The 16,914-nt window shown below is 32.0% G+C and overlaps 1 protein-coding gene and 1 long non-coding RNA gene across 2 annotated transcripts in view; one reads left to right on the plus strand and one right to left on the minus strand.

The window, feature by feature from the left end:
• Positions 1-16,914, minus strand: part of LOC139528861 (uncharacterized) — a 39,059-nt gene that overhangs the window by 21,501 nt on the left and 644 nt on the right. The window lies entirely within an intron of this gene.
• Positions 12,027-15,620, plus strand: LOC139526865 (uncharacterized). The gene is made up of 3 exons (XR_011665207.1): positions 12,027-12,119; positions 14,139-14,226; positions 14,864-15,620. It is a non-coding gene; the product is annotated as an uncharacterized lncRNA (long non-coding RNA).

Consider the following 16,914-nt stretch of genomic DNA (forward strand, 5'->3'; position numbering starts at 1 on the left):
TAAAATAACTGAATTCTTTCAAACAAAGCTTGGTGTTAAACAAGGAGATAACTTGAGTCCTAACTTGTTTAAAATATTTATAAATAGCCTTCCAGACTATTTTACACAAACCAGAGATCCAATTATGCTGGATGGCAAACTCATTCATTGCCTTATGTATGCTGATGACATTGTAATGTTATCTAACTCAGCTGAAGGACTACAAGAGAAATTAAATGAACTTCATAATTTTTGCAATGACTGGTGCTTAGATATAAATACTAAAAAAACTAAGGTGTTGATATTCAACAAGGCAGGCAGACATATCTCTCAAAAATTTATTTTCAACAAAGATGAGCTGGAGTGTGTATCTAATTATAAATATTTGGGTATCCAATTTAATGCATCATGTTCTTTTTCATATGCTCAGAATGATTTATACCAAAGAGCCTTAAAAGCATACTTCAAACTATGTAATGATTTTTTAGTGCATAATCTTACTGTTAAAAATGCAATTAATGTTTTTGACCATACAATAAAGCCTATACTTTTATATGGGTGTGAAATTTGGGGATATTTCAATCCCTTTACTGCACGTTTAAAAAAAGAAAACATAACAGTGGATACAATTTACTCAAGGATACTTTGTGAAAAACTTCATATTAAATTCTGCAAATATATTTTAGGCGTTAATAGGAAGAGTACAAACTTTGCAGTTTTGTCTGAATTAGGCCGTTTTCCACTTCACTATGATATAGTCAAACATGTTTTAGGATATTGGCATCGTTTAGAAAATATTGGCTCATCATTTCCCTTGTTAAAAGCTGCATATAATTGTTCTAAAAAGCTATTTGAAACAAAGAAAACCTCTTGGTATGGATCAATTAATATTTTAAGGGAAAAAATGTCAGGCATAGAAAAACATATTCTTGAAAAATACTCAACATTTAAACTACACTGTGGTCAGATAGTTAAGGGATACTATACTGCATTGTGGAAAAAACAGCTAGACAAACATAAAGATGGTAAACTACGAACTTATGTAACATTCAAGTGCAACTATGGTTTTGAAAATTATTTGTCAATAATTCGACATTTTGAGCAAAGGAAATGTATTACTAGATTAAGAATATCTGCTCACAAATTGCAAATTGAATCTGGTAGATACCAGGGTACTCTTCGACAAAACCGAATTTGTCTCAGGTGCACCTCAGGTGAGGTTGAGGATGAAGTTCATTTTTTATTTAAATGTGACACTCATTTATTAAAAAGAGAGGAAATGATGCAAAATATATTAAAATCATGTCCAAACTTTCAAAATTTAAATATTGATAACAAATTAATTTGGATAATGAATAATGAGGATCCTAATGTACTATTTGCATTTTACAAATATATAGAAGATACTTAAAATTAAAGTACAACTTAATCTGCAATAACTAATTCATTATAACTCTTTAATATGAATTTGGATACCCTGTTAAGCCTGCACAGATCATAAGAAGAATTTCAAATTCTTTGGCACCGTCCCTTGATGATCTTTGCTGGCTGGACACAGAATCTATAATCTTAGAAATATGTTTTAAAAATATATTTTCAATAATTAAGGAGCTTGACTCATCTGCATTAAGTACAAGTAGGGACTCCCCTTTAAGCACCGACTCTTGGTGCTTTCTGCAGATAAGTCATATTAAATATCCTTTATTAAATAAACTTTGTTATTTGCAGTATACCTCATAGTCAAATGTGGGAGTGCTTAATTGCTTTGGTTTTTATTGGGTTCTTTTTTATATTTTTTTGTATTTTTATATATTGACATTTCTCCGCACAAACTACTAATGCCTCATGTTTGTCTTCTCAAAGTGAAGATACACTTACCGGGTGCACTTGAGTCATTTTCAACATAGTATTCATTGAATAATAATACATTGCTACTATTTCGTTGAGTGTATTTTCTGTGTTATATTATTTTATCTTATTATTTTTATAACACTTGTTACATATCTTTACTGTGTGTGTATTGCATATGTTATTGTTTATAATAATATTGTCTGTATCATATGCCCTCCTGGGGCCCTAATTTGGTAAATAAAATATTCTATTCTATTCTATTCATTATAGCCAAAATATGACCAAACCTCAAACTAATTGCAACAGAATGTTCTTCTAGTTTTTCTAGCTGCTTTAGGTCTACTGTTGAACATAAAAAAAAAATCGAAAATGGTTGGATAAAGGGAAATTGTTAATTTTGGGTGAAAACCTGGATTTTTGGTGAAAAATCGCTCAAAACTGGTAATTTGCCGTGACTCAAAAGCAAAAATAGCAACTTGCATAATTTTTAATCTAGTCGATAGATCTTAAAACAGTAATGAATTTTTAAAACTATGATGAACTTCAAAGTACAGGAAGTTGAAAATTTTGGGTGAAAACCTTGAATTTTGATGAAAAATCGCCGAAAACTGGAGATTTGCCGTGACTAAAACATTAAAACAGCAATGTACACAATTTTTAAGCAAGTCAATAGATCTTGTAACAGTTACCTTTTTTTTAAAGTTTGATGAACTGCAAAGTTCTGGAAATCGAAAATTTTGGGTGAAAGACTTGGATTTTGAAGAAAGAAATCGCTGAAAACTGGAAATTTGTTGTGACTAATAAACGAAAATAGCAACGTACATAATTTTTGATCAAGTCAATAGATCTTATAACAGTAATGAATTTTTTTAAACTATGACAAATTTTAAAGTATAGGAAGTAAAAATTTTGGGTGAAAATGTTAGTATTTTAGCGAAAAATCATTAAAAACTGGGACTTTATGATTTCGTAATAAATATCAAATTACTAGTATATCATGAGTCTTCAAATTAATTTTATATATGTTTAAAAGTGTTTAGATGGATCAAATAATGATCAATTCGTTATTTCAATAGATCTTATAACAACTATAAAAGCCGATTGACAGATATGATACTTTTTTTTGAAACCAAAATATTTATTCTATATGATAACAAAAAAATGCAATGTTTGACCAAAACCCCTTAATTGTGCTAATAATGTTTTTTGCGTATTCTACATAAATCTTTTGAAGTTGATTGTCACTTAATCGTCCATGTCAACTGTTTTGCTCGAATTTGTACAACCAGTTCCTTTACATTCGCCACAAGCTACTGAACATTTAAGTCCGTTTTTTCTACAAGTAAATCATTTAGATTTGAAAGGAGTTCTATCTGTGAAAATTTTGTTCCTATGATTCCTTTGGTGCGCCGCTGGTGAATGGCATCTTTATTATCTGGACCCGAAGCATATCCATCTGACAAATACAACTATAGTATTACTGTATTTCCGTTCAACGCTGTCAACGTACCTTTGACAAATTTCACCGAAAGAAAGTCCGCTTTGCCAGTGTATACGATGGAGAAGAGAGCCGCCATCAATGACATACTGAGTTTCGTCGTTTTCGTTTATTTCAATTGAGGGAACGTAGGTGGTTTGTTGTAAGGCAAAATTGCTGTCCCTATCCAATATACCCTCATTTTCCAGTGGCAGTCGAAATTTCCCCGACTATCATCCCTTATGGCCTCTATTATGACAAGACCTACCTCATTTATTGTGAACTAGTTCTTGGCCTGAATATGCACGAAATACTTTCAACTGGACGTTAAGCAACCAACAATCAATCAATCAATCTTGACGTAAGAGTCTTATTTATCAGAAAATGTGCCCTATTGCTCGTGCAATAGCATTTCTGCTAGTCATATGAGTTACTGCATTTGGTGCATACACTGTTTCAAGTAGCTCAATAATTCCTGATCCTTCCATCATTGACCAATGGCGCCTACAAAACTCATTTCTAAATGAAAGCCTTCAAGTCTTAAGATAACTGACTTTAAAGGACTGTTCGATGGTTCATTTTTAATAATGGTCATTGTCTTCAATAGAGGGGTTGATCAAATGTCAAAATAGGTACACCCTGTTGAGCCTTTGCTTGCTTGCCTATGAAGGTAAATGTTGAATTTATACATGTGAGATCACTAGGATCCATGTTTATCATTGGCAAAAAAAACAACAGATGATTTTCCCGGGTAGTCACCGACCATCACTTTGTGCATAGTTGCTGACCAACTGGGTCGGTTGCATGTCAAAGGCAATCATACTTTTGACAGAAGGTCTTACTTCCACGTTGTATCTATCATATTTGGCTCATAATTCATGGTTGCGAACTCTGCCTGTAACGATTGTTTAGATTGCATCTTATGACATTCTATGTTAAATTTTGCAAAGTCAGAGACTTCCTTTTGTGTGCGAGACAGCCTAGGGACAGCTTTGTCAAGTCTGAATCCCGGAGTGACAGCTGCAATCATACCCATACCATGAAATGCTCCATGACCACCATCTAAAGTTCGCAGATTATGGTCTACATTATCAGCTATGTACTGGACGAAAGTGCCATTCCCAAACTGTGTGTCGGTTCTGTCATGAGCAGCAGCAGCAGCATTAAGTTCAAAACGTTGAACCTATGTGTAGAACGAAGCAAAACCAAGAGTGTTCAAAGTGTCCAATTAAAATCTTGATCCAAAGTGATGTTGCATTTGTACACTGAGGGTAATTTGAAGCGGTGCAATAAGTGTTCTAGGTCGGGAAGCCTGAATAATAGCCTGGCCAACAGATGCAACTTTAACAATAGAGTCGTTTTGACTAAATAATGCACGTAGTAATTTTTGTAACGAATCTGGGACAAAGGCAATGTTTTGCTCTGAGTTTATATCAACAAAAGACGGATACACAGCTTTTGAATCGATTGTACCATTTCTGATTTGGCTGGCCCTATTAACAGTGTCACATCCTTTTTCTCTTAGTTGTGTTATTTCTTCACCATTTTTTAGAGACACCCGACAAAAAACACAAGCATCCATCATTACCCAAAAAATGATAAAACTGTTAAGGTGAGATTCAATTATTTTGATTTTGCTTGCATATTATTTTTATCATATTAGAGACCTCGACGTCGAGGCAAACCGAAATGAACTCATTTTTGTCGTCTACTACATTTTGACGTTTCCCGTGTATCTACACCTTTCAAAAAACATCCAAAATATGGTAGCTTTAACTCTGAAGAATGTTAAATACGTATAAAACTTTAATATATAAGTTTTATATTAACTTACCAGAATGAAAAGGATGGAACCTAGATGCGTCGTCTGCAGCTATTGACCATTACGAGTTGTCTCCCATATCGTCATTCTCAATCTACGGGCGCCATATCTTTCCATGATATCTAATTTTAGAAATGGATCTCTACCTTTAGCTATAGAGACAGGTCGTTACACCAAGCCAAAAACTCTTCTTAATGACAGAAAATGTAAATATTGTACAGTTGATTGTGTAGAAGACGAAAAACATTTTTTAATGCATTGTGAATTTTATTCAGATCTGCGATATGATCTTTTTATGAAAGCAAGTGCAATTAACCCAAATTTTTACGATTTTAATCATGATGACAAATTTATCTTTCTGATGTCACATGACTGTATACAAGCCTTTTTAGCAAAATCTTTATATGTTATGTTTAACCGCAGAAAATATTGTGTATAACAGATTTTTTTGATTTTTTAAATGTGATGTAAAAGTTTTATTTATTCATTTGTAAATGAATGTTAGAATAAGTTATAAAGCAAAAGTGTCTCATAAGTCAGTCATGGCTGGATACCGATATTTTAACTTCGATTTAAATTCTTATTTGTATTTTTATACTTATATTATTATGTATGATATTGTTCAGTATTGGTATGTGACACTATAATATATTCTGTCTGTGTCTGTCTGTCATGATATCTGAGGTAAAATCTAGATTTTTTTTGGGGGCAAAATTCACGACTTTCCCCTATTTCGATTTTTCTCGATTTTTGATATGTTTCTTATACGTTATGTTTCTATCGAATTTCGCAAAAAAACATTTCTGTTGCAATTAGAGGTATAACCATAGAATGACTGGACTATATTGCATGCAAATTAATAAGCAGAGAAGAGACAATTATCAACTTGTGTATTATTCATTTTCTCGCAGTTATTTACGGTAAATTAACTATATGTATATATATCCCAAAACAGGTGTTCGGTTCTAGTACTATACAATTTAGTAAAACTGCTATATTTTGGGGCCGAAAAGGGGTCTTACTGAACCTACTCCTTTATAAATCTTAAGTAGGCATGCGTGGGTTCCATTTCATGAGACCTACACGGATTTTTTATAAAATAAATTTAAAAATTATAAATACAGTTTTCAATTCTTTCCCGGCATAGATAAAAAAAAAATATGAAAATAAATAATCTTTTGAGAAATAATACGATATGACTCTGGTTTAATTATTTCACTTCATTATAATGATAAATCCTTTAGATCTGAAATGTTTAATTAAAACGAATTTATCATTTTGATCTACCGATTAAACTTTAAATTGAAGTGACATGGTCAGCTAAGTAACCTGATTAGTTGCATGGCTGATTACCATCTTACAGGTGACCCAGTAATTTTCCATATGACACTAGCGTGTACCCTCGGGGTGTGTATAACTTATTTTTTGGGGAACATCCTGTCCACGTGTAATACTTAGCATATATTCCAACATTTGACATTAAACAAATTTTCTTTGTAGCATCGGAGGCAATTTCATGTTCAACCACACAGAAAATTTCACAAAAAAAATATGATAAAATCATAAGAAAAAGAATAAGAAATACTAACAAATAAATTTGGCATTAATAAAACGGGGATTCGTGTATTCAAGAGCTTATTTTCAGTGGACAACAACAAATGGAAGTTTTTAACGACCTTGACTGGCTATAATATATATATAGCACTTGCACGGTCGTCCAGTGGACATATTTCATACCAGATTACTTATTCTTTTTATATATATGACAATTATTGTTCAATCTGATACACGTACCTATAATTTACAATATTTTGAACAGCTTCAAATATATGGGGTCCGTAGTAATACCGCAAAGGACCTCCTTAGTGCACTAAGAACAAAATTGTGCACTAAGGACCTGATGAAATGATACAACTGTTACAAAGGACATGGCATATAAAAATAGACTTTGTAAAAATTCATAATTTTAAATTTTACAATTATACCTTTTTTAATTCGAAAGTTATCTAATGTGTATTCGACACGTGCCTCAAAAAGGTGATTGTCACCTTTTAAAATAGTGTAATAGGTAGAAATTCACATTCGCTCAACCTTGACCCGTTCATAATCTGCTAGTATACTGTTTAAACATGTATATATGGTATTTCAAATTGTTCTCTATTTTTTTCCCATTTGTTTGTTTCTGCCGTATTTATTCTGTCTGTTATAATTTTTACTTCTAAAGTAATAAAGTATTTTCAACTCTTTTCAGTTTGGGAATTTTTAATCCTTTTAATTTTAAAAAGACAAATAATTGTGTACACTTCACGGAAAAGTGAGGATTTATATTTGGTTGCTACAACGTCCAGTTTCCAATACTTCATTCATTTTTCTGATGTCAGAGACCATGCCCCACAGCAAGGTTTTATAAGGATAGAACATAGGCAAATGAAAATAGATTCTATTGACTATATCTTTGCTGCTTTGGTCTCTGCATGTATAATGATTCATGATGTTTTATGGGATACTTAACTTCTGTTCTACAAATTTTATATTAAAATATATTCTGATTTTTCATTTTTAATGTGATTTTAGTTTCTGTTAATAAGAGGCAGTACAAAAAACATGTTTTAATCATAATTAAGGTGAACCCAGCCCCCTGTCAACGTGACACCCAACCACACCGCTTGAAAATCTTAAAATATTTTTTAATGTTATCTTTACTATATATTGAATAGGGTGACACGTTGTCGCTACATAATAACCAGATAAAATGGATCTTGTTTATACAAAAAATATTTCAAGATTGTGCATGGTTTCTCAAACATATGGGAGTCACAAAATTTTGTTAATAAAGAATGGTTAAAAACTGTCATAAAGCAGAGATTGCTAGATCAATATATTCAGAACTGGAATTCCCTCATTCAAAATTCGTCAAAAGGTATAAACTACAAAATTTTTAAGAAAAACTTGGAATTAAAGAATATTTTAATATTTTGGACTTCAAAGACGCTATTGTTTTTTGTCGATTTCAAACGACTAATACTAAGTTGCCGATTTAAACAGGAAGATGGCAAAACGTAATCAGAGAAAACCGCTTTTGCAGTCTATGTAACAATCGACAAATAGGTGACGAATATCATTTTATATTTGAATGCAAATTTTTCAATCAAAAACGAAAAGAGTTTTTAACTGCATATTTTACAAAACGGCAGTTAAATTCTCTGAACTTATGTCAAGTACAAGAAAACCAGTTCTGAAGAAGCTTTTTTTTTATTTTATAGAAAATATAAATACTTGTGTTTGTCGGCCCGTGATGTACTCCTGGCTTGTAACTTTTGTAACCTCTCTCGCTTGTTTTGTACATATTGTAAATATTTATTGTTGTATTTGTTATCTCTGTACCGATGTAATGCATTTGCTTTATGAGAATAAAGATATATATAGAAACTTCTTTAAGTATACACAAGTCATAATTACATTGGCCAGAGGGTAAATTGATAATTAGAGGATCAAAGGATTTAATTAAGACAATCCAAGACTGCTACCTCTATCGGCGTTTTGCATTTGCGCCGATCTGCATTTCATTTGCGCCGATTTTTTCTTTCATTTGCGCCGATTTTTTTTTTCATTTGCGCCGATTTTTTTTACAGGTATATTACAGGTGAATAGATATTAGAAGAAGTGGTATGAGTGCCAATGAATGAACTCTCAATCCAAGTCATGTTCTTTTTCATTTATCATTATAGACCTCCTCAGTTAGCCACTTGTACAAATTTAATGAATTATCAATCATAACTTGTATATAACTGTTGTTCCCTGCTCACCACGGGTAGTGGAAGAAGTCCTACAAGATACATCTCCAGACTTTACATTGACTGTACCCGCTGTCTTTCGGACATCTACCACATGGTTATGCTCGTTCTGTGTTTTGACAATAGAATCCGTGGTGACTCTGGCTGTACACGATTTTATGGTACATTAGTAAAATGTGTTTCAGGACACTTATCATCCGATATGTATGGCCCTCGATGATTAGAATTGACTCCTCGACTCGTTTCAGTGTGCAATATGTCTATCATGTTACTATGAAGTTTCAGAACAATATGAATCAAAATTAACATAAATGAACAGCATTTATAACCAGACTTTACCAATAGTATAGTACAGTACATAGTACATGTACAAGTATTAACTTACCTGTAAATCTAATTAGGAGCAAATATAAAATCGGCGCAAATGAAAAAATGAAATCGGCGCAAATGAAAGAATGAATATTTTCAAAATCGGCGCAAATGTCATACGCCCACCTCTATATTTTATTATACATATCATTATTAGCCTCACTTAGGGTGATACAGCAATTGCAAAACGGGTAGATACGATCTGTAATCAAAAGTTTATTTAGAGTAACCATATGCCGGATGAACAAAAAGTTTGCCATTTATTGAAAAACATATGGTTTTATATAACAAGAAAACTTCTCTAGTATTCTAAACATTTATCACGTACCCCCTCCCCCAAACCTCCGCTTCAAGCTCTAGATTCGCGCCTGCACATTGTGAATTATATTTCTTACATCAAGATGCTTATTACATTATAAAATAAAATGGTATTCATCTTCAATTGTTGAAATAAAGATGAATTGTAAAAAAAAAGCATTGACATCAGTTTTAAAGTTATTGTTCATAGGAGACAGTTATGATTTATAGTCTCTTTTTAAAACGTAACATAATTTTACCTCTTGGAGTTTTTCTATATTACTTCTGTAATCGGATTTTGAAGAACCCCACGGACACCACATACACTCATGCATATGTCTTTCATTCAAGGTATAATGATAATATATATGTAAACTCTTGTGTTGTTAACAAGGAAACGAAATCTCAAAAGCATTTTTGTCTCAATTTTTATCTAAAAATAGGGTTCTTTAATTTTAATAAAAGCTTGCATAGCAATTTCCTTGAAAACAAAATATAACAATGGCAAAGTTTTAAAACACAAAATTCATTTTATTTTATTTTTCTTTCATAAACTTGAAATTTTACCACGCTAAACCGTTAGGTTTATTCAACAACAACCATTAATTAATCTATAAGTAACGATAAAAAGACAATTGTGTATTGGATTAGGTTGATTGAACATGATGATTAGTGAATTTGCAATAAGCCGTTGGTCACGTGCCGAGTGGCACGCGTTGATTAAAAAGTCATTTAACTTCAAAATTACAATATCTATTGATACCTAACTTTACAGATATGAGGTATTTAATCATATCCTCCTATATATCCATATTCTCTGTGATCTTAAAACATCGTTTTAGTGTCCTTATTAGGGGCGGATCCAGGAATTTATTAGGGGGTGGTCACCGTTTGAAATCTTAAATTAAAATTCATTTTTTTTATTGGTATCATGAAAATACACAACTATAGAAGACAAAAGTTACACATTATTTATAAAATTGATTCCAATTTCATTTTTCTTGGATGCCTGCGTGCAAATATGTCAACTATAACATCAAGTTCGGTTTGCTTTTATACGTTCATTCATTGCTTTATCAATAAATGTTTGAATATCAGTAGTCCTTTGCTTAATGTTGTCAAGAAAAAGTTGAGCTTTTGCTCTAGCTTCAGTATGACTTTTTTGCATGATTTCTCATCATGGCCGAAATGCTCAGTTAAGTCTTGTACTTGCATGTGCCATATCTGTTAATGGGTTGCATGATAATGTTCCCAAACTATCAACCTCAAACAGAGCACAGTATATGCAGTAAGCTTCTTCTTGTGAAGGTGAGTACACTAGCCCATCATAGCGATTTAGCCAAGTCAGCTGAAACAGTCTGTTCTTTCCTGCATATTTTTTTATAGGAAAGTTATAGTTTATTCCAGGTTGGAAATGATTTCTTATTAAATTAAATTTCTCTTTGTTTGTTAATTTACGTGTTGATTGTTTTACAAAACCAATGTCGTTTGTACTTATATGTAAGTTGGGGGTTGTTTCTTTAATCTGATCTCTTTTATTCGTATCAATGCTAGGTCCATTTCAAGTCGTTGGTACTTCAAAGGGGGCTGATTTGTGGCGTTTCCTGAAGGAAAGAGGGTATAAGTTACTAAAAAATTGGAATGAACGAAACTTTTAGACAAACAGATGATGGAACGGGGGTATTCATTCAATATAGAATATTTATGTGACTTTAAAATTATTTTTGAATTTTGGCATCATTGTAAAAAAAATATCATTGGTCGAGAAAATTCAAAAGTTATTATACAAACTTTAAAAATTCAGATAAACGTAATGTAAAAAAAGTATAAATTACCTGCTAAAAACATTTAAGATTGTGGACGGTTTTCATTTTTAAACCTTAACATCAAAGGAATCGACCAAGTAACTAGCGATTGTTGATTGCATGTTCATTGTATGAACATACCTGTCAAGGTACATGTATTTAACTTTATGACTGGTGATTACGATAAATAAATTGATTTGATCGACGAATTTATTTTTCAAAATGTTCAATGTGCACCATTTTTTGGTACATGGTGCACCATTTTTGCAAACCCAGGGGGTGGTCACCTGGATCCGCCTCATGAGTTAATGCAAAAACTTTCTTCTTAGTCAGCGCCATTAAGAATTCCTTTGCGGTATTTCTACACACCGAAATATATGGCCTTACTATTGGTAAAATACCACAGTACTTAGTGAAAACTGGAAATGAAGTTTAGCGGGACATAGGAAATTACAAAAATATTAGAATTGTTTACTTACATAGTGTAAGCGGGATGCGGGAATCTAAAAAAAATAAATAGTAACTATAAAGCGAGATCCGTGAACAGAACCCCCAAATGAGATTCCATTAGTTGTGGCTTATTTTTGGTCTTTTTAGCTAGTTTCCTTCCCCTTCATTACTTATAAGTTGATCGTTTTTTGTAAAGCAGCATTCGAGGTCTGACAGTATATTACCAAGAAATGCACAAAATATTGAAAAAGAAGGTTTAGAAAATTTAAATAATGGTATGCACACACACTCCCCTGTCAGCACAGACAATTGTATTTTTGTAAACGCGCCAAACTCATTTCTTCCACAGTGAGACAAGCTTTACAATGTTGATGGTGGTGAAAATCTAGTCCAAATAATTATGACGTCTTGCAAGGCTATTTTATTTCTGGAACGCTTTCCTCTGACGAAGCCGAAATGTGACAAGAAGTCTAATACTTATAATAGAACTGAATATAAAATCGAAATGTAAATGGGGAATGTATCAAAAGACCAAAGAGCAGATAACAGCCAAAGGGCACCAATGGGTCTTCAATGCAACGAGAAAATCCCACAACCCGAGGAGGGGTTCCTAACCAAAGACAAATGGGGGGGGGGGGGGGGGGTCCAACTACATGTCCCCATTCAATACAATACAATACAATCTGCTTTATTTGAAAAACACTCCGTCACATTGACATGTGAAACAATTAAGAGGTAAATTACCAAATACAATCACATACAATTAAAAAAATAAATAAAACAACTTAGAAATAAAATATATGGAAAATTACTTTATATTATAATATTTTAACATTATAATATTTTAGTTAACTTTGAAATGAATTATATATAGACACATTTTTAAGTAATAAGTTAATATTTGTCAATGACAGTTAGTCCTTTCATTTTTGCTTAATTCTGATATTTCACATAGTACTCTGGAATATGCTGATTTCTGATATTTTTTAACTAATAAAGAATTGCATTCAAATAAATAATGGAATTCATTGCCAATTGCAGTTAAACACAGATTGCATGTCCTTTTTTCTTTTGGAATGACTTATTACCATCTTCCCAGCTCTACTGGGATTTTACATTGCAGCGTCTTAGTTTTGAAATATATTTACGTTCGAATGGTGTTAATTTAAAAATTCAAATGCATTGATCGTCCAATAAAGAACAATGAAGAAAGGGGGTTCCAACATGTCCAACCCTCAGACCCTCCTGGATCCCTGCCTGTGAGGCATGCTTTAGCTTGCCATTAAACAAAAATATATACTAGTTGAGTGATAATGGACGTCATATTAAACTCTTCGATATAAAAAAAAGAAACTAAAATAAAAATCATACAAAGGTCACAAAGGCCTCCTGAAATTACAATTATATAAATCATCTCACATCTTTGCGCATTTCTTGAAATTGGTCATATTAATAAATGCATGCAATATTTTCAGAAAATTTCAATATATAGGCTTTTTTAAAAAAGTCAATCCTGTGCATGATTTATCAATGATTATACTTGCACAATTAACGCATGTTGTTCTCAAAACTAAGAGGTGTCTATGCTATTTATGACAATTTTCATGGTTCAGTGGTTATAGTTAAGTTTTTGTGTTTTGGTCTGTTTTTCTCATACTTTATGCAATAGGTCTACTATATTTGTTGTATGAAATGATTGTAAGGTGTACATGTCTAGTGGGATGATGTCATCTGACCTTGACCTCATTTTCATGGTTCAGTGGTCAAAGTTAAGTTTTTGAGTTTTGGTCTTTATCTATTAAATACTATAAGCCAGAGGTCAACTGTATTTGGTGTATAGAAATATTTTATGATCTATATGTCAGCATGGTCAGTGGCGCAGATTTTATTTGACCTTGATCTCATTTTCACGGTTCATTGATCAGTGTTTTTGTGATTTGGTCTATTTTTCTTAAACTATAAGTAATAGGTCAACAATAATTGTTGCATTGAAGCATTGTTAGCTGTATATGTCTGCCTGGCATGGTTCATCTGACATTGACCTCATTCTCATGGTTCATTAGTCTTTATTTATTTATCTTGGTTAATGTTAAGTTTATGTGACAGTTGTGATAAAGCTTTATACTTAGGACTATCAACATATTATCAATGATTAGTAACAGAAGGCGTGACATTTCAGCGTGTGCACTCTTCTTATTAAACACACATTAATATAAATCATGTACATTAAACAGCAAAAAAAAATATTGATGCAAGATGCCATTCAATAATAACTTTTACTCTTTTATGTATAGGACAAGAACTATAGAAGATACAGAGAAATTATAAACAGCAGAAATGATAGGCAATTTAAAATTTGCAGAAGCAAACTAAACCTAAATGGTAAGGCCACTTTTATTTTTTTTTTAAAGTTGTTGAACTTGAAAGATGATAATCATGATTACTATAAAAATTAAAAGATGTGGTATATTAAATATGAAAACTATCATGGCTTTAAGAAAGCAATTGAAGGCCTGTGACGACCTTCAATAATGAGAAAATCCATACCCTTAGGGCCTATAGTCAAAGTAGGCAGCTATAAAAGACCCAAAGATGAAAAATTGAAACAATCCAACATGTCCAAACTGTAAAACTAATTGCCTAGTTTATTACAAAATAAATTACAAAAAATAAATATGACCGGTATGAAACAACAACAACAACAACCACTAAATTTTAGTGTCAGACTAAACTTACAAAAACTACAGGCTCTGAACTTTGGACAGGCACAATAGGAATATGGCAACCTATGATGTAAATTTCCTGCAAACACAGACTGGACTAATGTAAATCAACTAATTTTTCGTGAATACTTTATTTTGCGTTTTATACTTTCTAGTCTACATCACAGCTAATTATTTTTCCCAAGGTTCAAGTTTACTTAATGAATTTTAATAAAGAAAGATACATATGAAAAACATTTATTGCTGTTTCTCTCTCCATTTATAACATTTTATTTGTTTATTTTGTGTATTTATAGGTGATCAGACATCTTGGTTTTCATGATCAATAGGTCATTACTGAAGAGGAAACTTAAAGTTGAAATTTATTTACAAAGTGCATAATTGGATTAATTTGAACTGGAATGTGTGCTTTCCTGCAAAAAAAGAAACAGGAAATTTCATCATTATCACATGATAATGCCCATAAACAAAATAGAGTTCTATCATAGATACACAAAAACACTATTGCATAAAAGCAACAACATATTATATATATTATTCGAAAGAAAGGAGAATGCAGAACAAATACTATTTTGTTGTTGAAAAAAGGAACACCTGTTTTATCCACTCATTTACATCGCTCCCTCATATCAAATATACGGAAGAAGATCATTGAAGAACAATTTGCAAAAATGTTTTCTCTTAGAATTGAAGGAAAATGTTAAGTGAATGGAATAATGTATTCACTGAATTCTTACGTAGTGGATTGAATAACTGTACACAAGCTGAAACAGAAGACAATTTTAATTTGAAATAAGACGAAAAGTGTATATTTTATTATTTAATCTGCAAATATATAAACAAATTCTTTAGAACACCACAAATGGTATGACATTCAAATTGGTTGCTTATTAATGTATTGCATTGAAACAATTACAAAGAAAACAGAATCATTTGCTACAATTTTTTTTTATAAATCATAGTTAAATTTTATAAAAAGTATGAACAATACCTAGATCTAAACAGTCAGACTTTATCAATTTTCAATGTCATTAAAATGTTGAGTCAAACATTTATGAAAGTTTTGAATATCATTTGCATCAACTATACAGTCTTGTAATAATTATATTCATACTGTTTCTATACATGGTATAGAGAAGAAATGTTTAACAAGAACAAATAAGGGAAATTTGATGTTCAGAAATTTCCTTAGAGGAAATTTGAAGAACAATGATTTCCTTAGAGGAAATTTGTTGTCTTGAAGGAAATCTTTTTCCCTTGAATAAACAATTTCCCTTGAGGAAAAAACAATTTCCCTTTGAGGAAAAATCTTTTTCCTTTAGGGAAATTTGATTTCCCTTGAGGAAAACAACTATTCCTCTAAGGAAATTGTTGAAAAAAGGGGCATAACTTTTAACAGTGGTGCTAGAGCCAAAAAATTTTAGGACAAATATCAGGGAACCAATACCAACCAAGTTATCTACTTCATTTTGACGTAACTCCAAAAATTAAGGTGAACAACTTTTGCACTCAGCCGAATTGCAAACTTGTCCCGGAGACAAATCTGCTTTTCTGAGATGTTTTACAAGGTTCCAAAAATGTGTTATGCCCTACAGCTTTCCATCCAGCTAAGGCAGAAGTATATTCTCTTTTATTCTCATATATCCAGTATAATTTGCAACAAATTGTAATTTTTCTGAGAAAAAAAAATTCAAATGGAAAATAATGTTTGTATTGTAATATAGTATGTTCCCATGGGAAGAAAAATTGTTCCTATGTGAAAAAAAATTGTTCCCATGGGAAGAAAAATTGTTCCCATGGGAAGAAGATTTGTTCCCATGGGAAGAAAAATTGTTCCCATGGGAAGAAAATTTGTTCCCATGGGAAGAATTAATTCCCATGGGAACTTTTTGTATTCATCTTTTCCCATGGGAACTTTAAAGTTCCTATGGGAACTCTAAACTTCCCATGGGTAAAGTATTTTTTCCCATGGGAACTTCCAATGTTCCCATGGGAAATTCTAATATTCCCATGGGAATTATCAAATTTCCCATGGGAAATGTACTTTTAATCAGCTGCAGTGACAAGAGTGACAACAGTGACAAGTTGGGACATATGGCATTTTTTCAGTTTTTCAATAATCTTTTACTGGGCAATTTTTTTTTTGATATCTTGTAAACCGACAAAGTCAGATTTGCCGATACCGGAATGGCAAATTTGTCCCGCACAGTGTAAATAAATACAGTAGGCATAGGTCTTGTAATTAGAGGCCATCCTGTATGATTGGTGGGAAAATTTGGACTGCCACTGTAAAATGATGGCATTTTTGATAAGGCCAAATTTTTGCTTTTCAACAGGCCACCTATTG

Source organism: Mytilus edulis, chromosome 6 (genome assembly GCF_963676685.1).
Source record: "Mytilus edulis chromosome 6, xbMytEdul2.2, whole genome shotgun sequence".
Classification (NCBI taxonomy): domain Eukaryota; kingdom Metazoa; phylum Mollusca; class Bivalvia; order Mytilida; family Mytilidae; genus Mytilus; species Mytilus edulis.